This window comes from Stegostoma tigrinum, chromosome 5 (assembly GCF_030684315.1).
Source record: "Stegostoma tigrinum isolate sSteTig4 chromosome 5, sSteTig4.hap1, whole genome shotgun sequence".
NCBI lineage: Eukaryota > Metazoa > Chordata > Chondrichthyes > Orectolobiformes > Stegostomatidae > Stegostoma > Stegostoma tigrinum.
Window position 1 is genome coordinate 51,412,629 of NC_081358.1, and position 4,420 is coordinate 51,417,048.

The 4,420-nt window shown below is 38.5% G+C and overlaps 1 non-coding gene across 1 annotated transcript; it reads left to right on the top strand.

Moving 5' to 3' along the window:
• The first annotated feature begins 524 nt into the window (after positions 1-524).
• LOC125452151 (U6atac minor spliceosomal RNA) lies at positions 525-647 on the top strand. Its single transcript, XR_007247483.1, has one exon. It is a non-coding gene; the product is annotated as a U6atac minor spliceosomal RNA (small nuclear RNA).
• Positions 648-4,420: the final 3,773 nt, after the last annotated feature.

Here is a 4,420-nt window from a genome sequence, read left to right on the forward strand (position 1 = left end):
GAACATAATATTTTACAGACTGGGCTAATTTAAGGTTTTAGGTGCAATGCATTGACAAACATTGCCAACTTGTTTATTGCACCTTCCCCTTTTCAGATCTTGCAACTATGTTTTTGGATTAGCTGCATCTACTGGAGAGCTGCTTCATATCTCTGTATGCCTCAATTTTTAAAAAATTATTTTGTAAACATTATTGTTTTCCCTCTGGTGACAAGACCAAATCATTCCTGTCTAGTAACAATCAATTTTAATCTCTTAACTTTCTCTTTTGGATGTCAGTTCACATATTGACAATTTTCAGTCATGTAGACGTAATTGGCAGAAGTGGTTTTGTGATATACAGTAAGTGCAATCCAGGAACATTAAAAATTTGATTACAAGTACAGCTTTTTATTAGTCAGTGTATTGATGATTTGCAATGCATTAAGATAATAAGACCATGTTATTTCTGTGAATAATTTCTCTCTTTTTTCCTGAAGGCACTGACTCTTCACTGGGTTATGGTTCCAGAAGCCTTAAACACTGTTTAAGTTTCCAAGAGAGAAGGTTAGCACTCCCCTTGATAAGGATGGAAGGGGTCCTAGTGGCCTTAAAACACACAAATGGTTAAGGTATGCCATCTACTTAGTGGCATCTAACCATGTTTTGGGGTGGCATGGTGGCACAGTGGGTAGCACTGCTGCCTCACAGTGCCAGGGACCCGGGTCCAATTCTATCCTCAGGCGACTGTCTGTGGTGAAATTGCACATTCTCCCCGTGTCTGCTTGGATGTCCTCTGAGTGCTCCGGTTTCCTCCCACGGTTCAAAGATGTGCAGGCTAGATGCATTGGCCATACGAAATTGTCTGTAGTGTTCAGGGATTTGTACATTAGACAGGTTATAGGGGGATGGGTCTGGGTGGGTGCTCTGAGGGTCGGTGCGGACTTGTTGGGCTGAAAGGCCTGTTTCCTCAAGGGATTCTGTGATTCTATGATAATTATCTATTAGCAAAGCCTAACTCTTCCCTCAACCAGTAATTGTGTACTTATAGCAAGGGTTGATGAATAGAGTTGAATTAGCTTGATTGATACATGTACTCAAATGTGTACAGTGAAAAGTTTACAAGTCGCCATTTAACGTCACTATCTTAAGTACAAAGGTGCCTAGGTACAGATTGTTCAGTCCAGGTTCATAGGAAAAAAAATAGAAAATAAAGAAATAACAAGTCCAACATTGTAGGTTATAGGAATAGCAATGAAGAATGGAAACTCTACCCTATTTTTCACTTTCTTGAGTTCTGGGGTCTAACTGTGATCAGATAGTTCAGCAGAGTCAAGGGATCAAGGCTATGATCTTTCTGATCAGAATGTATTGCCCATAAAGTCTTGATAAGTTGTGCCTTGGAAGCCTGTTTGTGTATCCTTAATCTGTATAAGCTATTATTCCTAAAATAACCGAGATGTACAACTACATGGAGCATGGATTAAAGAATGTCAAAAGCATAATAATTTTAAAATACTCAAACGAGGAAAAATATTGACCTGTACAATATTTGCTAAAATAATTTGTTTGATGCCAACTATTCTTTTGACAAAATTGCTCTGAATTAGAGATGAATTACAAACTGTTACCTTTAATAAGCAATTTTACATTGGCAGTAGTTTTAATTTTAGTTTCTTAGGATGTAGATGCTGCTGACCAGATCAACGTTTATTGTTCATCCCCAATTGCCCTTCAGAAGATTACGATGAGTCAAAATCTTGAACTGCTCAAGGCATAGATACACCCATAACGTTGTTAGGAAGGGACTTCCAAAGTTTTTGATGCACTGACAATGAAGGAATAGTATTGTATTTCCAATTCAGGATGGTAGGTGCTTTGGAGGTGAACATAATGATAGTGGTATTCCCTAGCATTTGCTGCCCTTATTCTTCTAGATGAAAGGTGCTGTTGATGTGGCCTGGGATAGGGCTGCAATGTATCTTACAAATAATTCACATTAATTCCCTGCACTATCAATGCACAGGAGCAGCAATGTTTGTGGGGGTGACTGGGCACCAATCAGGTTGCTATGGCTGGATGGTATCAAGCTTCTTGAGTGTTGTTGGAGCTGCATTTAATTCATCATACTCCTGACTTGTTTGTTATAGATGGTGTAGAGGGTTTGAGGATTAAGGAGATGAATTATTTACTGTAGCAATCCTAACCTCTGACCTCCTATTGTAGCCACAGGATTTATATAACTAGCTCAGTACCATTTCTGGTCAATAGTAAGCCCCAAGACATTAATGGTTGTATCCCCCACTACCAATGAGGCAATGATTAAATTCTGACCCATGGGAGATGGTAATTGTCTGGCACTCGCATGGCACAAATATTACTTTCCATTTGTCAACTAAATTGAGAATCAGTGGCAGGTTATTGCGAAACAAGCATTTCGGGGCCGGTGACCCTCCCTTCTGAAGGTCACCAGACCCGAAACGTTAACTCTGTTTTATCCTGCGCAGATGCTGCCAGACCTGCTGAGCTTTTCCAGCAGCTTTGTTTTTGTTCCTGATTTACAGCATCCGCAGTTATTTTAGTTTTTATTGCTAAACTGCTTGGTAGCACTGTTTATGGCACTTTCCATCACTTCACTGATAACCCAGACTGAATGATCAGGCGCCAATTCATCAGCTTGGATTTGTCCTGTATTTTAACAGAAAACTGAATTTGACTCTGTTAACAAGACATCTGCCATTACTGTCCCATTCAGGGAAACTTCAATTATCTCATATGGGCATCCAATATTAACACTCATCAAAATGCTCGCTGTGCATAAATTATAGCTTAGAGAATTCATCAAAAGACATTAGTCATGTAATTAAATAAATCAAAAGGATGCAAATTACGTGCTATATTAAAAGCGTGATTTCATGTATTTGTTTATAATGTCTTCTAAAGCAGTGAAAGCTATTAAATTTATTAATTGAATTTATGACTCAAGGCAACATTAATAATGCTACATTTGCTGTTAATTTCTAGATATGTCACAACAATAACAGTTACCAGGGGAACTCATCACATTGACAGGATTCTGGATCAATGTACTTCATTCGCAGTCTATTCATAATTTACAACACAGGATTTAGCTCTTAGGACGCTGAATTTTCAAACATGTAAAAGTTGCCTTGACAAAATGTGAACGAAACAGTAACAGCTGATATTGACAACCACAGTCCCAGTTTGAGCACTTCATTCAAAAAAAACCTTTACCATAAATTGCATTGGGTGGCTCATCATAATCCATCGCGAACAGGTTCAAATTCCTACATCTTTACATGTTATTGACAAAGCATGCTCTTTTCTGCACTCTTTAGATGTGTCACACTGAGTGAGGCCATGAGATTAACTGTTGCAGTAAAGCCAAGACTGAATCTGACAAGTCAGATTGGGATGAGGAATTCCTTCACTCAGAAAATTGGGAATGTTTTGAATTTTCAATGCCAGGCTGCTATGAACGCTTGGTAATCGTGCATAATCAAGTCTGAGACAGAAAATCTTCTGGATTCTCAGCAAGTCAACAAATATAGGGAGGAGATAGGAAAGTGGAAGAGAGGCAAAAGATAAGCCATGATTGGATTAAATTGTGGAGCAGATTCAGGGGACCAAATGCTCGACTCATCCTATTTTTCATGATTTGTGCTGGCACATGGATAACCAATGATTGGAACATAAAATGATGCTAAATCAATTAGAATTCAAATCAAGGTAGGAGAAAATTACCGCACATGTTGGAATATGTACAGAAAACAAAAAGGGCTAGAGATCACAGCAGGTCAGGCTGCATCCATGGAGAGAAAGGAAGCTAATGTTGAGTCTAGATGACTCTTCATCAGATTCGAAATGTTAGCTGGCTTTCTCTCCATGGGTGCTGCCTGACCTGCTGTGATCTCCAGCTTTTTTTAGAATTCAAATCAACCAATTCTAAAGGAATTCAAGCATACACATTCATGTTTGCCAAACTAGCTGTCAATTCTTGCACTGTTCTTTGTATGTTCCTTAATGTTTTAACACAATTGAAATCAGAAACCATGTTGTTTGCAAATTTCAGGTGCATTGACATTTCATTGATGGAACTTGAAATGAAAAGTAAATTGCTGAATTTGTATATTAGGTTTAGAGACTTGGTTAACATTTCTACCTTAAGGCTCCAATTTGAATTAGGCTGGTGACTATGATTTAATGGTGCCTGCTCCAAAAAATAAAATCAGACCATTGTTTTTGGTTAGGTTTCAAATGATTGTGTTATCCTAGGAAGGAGGAACACATTGAGATTCTTTCCAGTAATTACCCTCTGGTTTAATTCTTAGCCGCAGCTAATCTATGGCCTTTGGGATGTTAACTGTTGCACGTATGTTCACAATCTGACATGCTGCAATGTGGTTTAGTGGGATTGTCC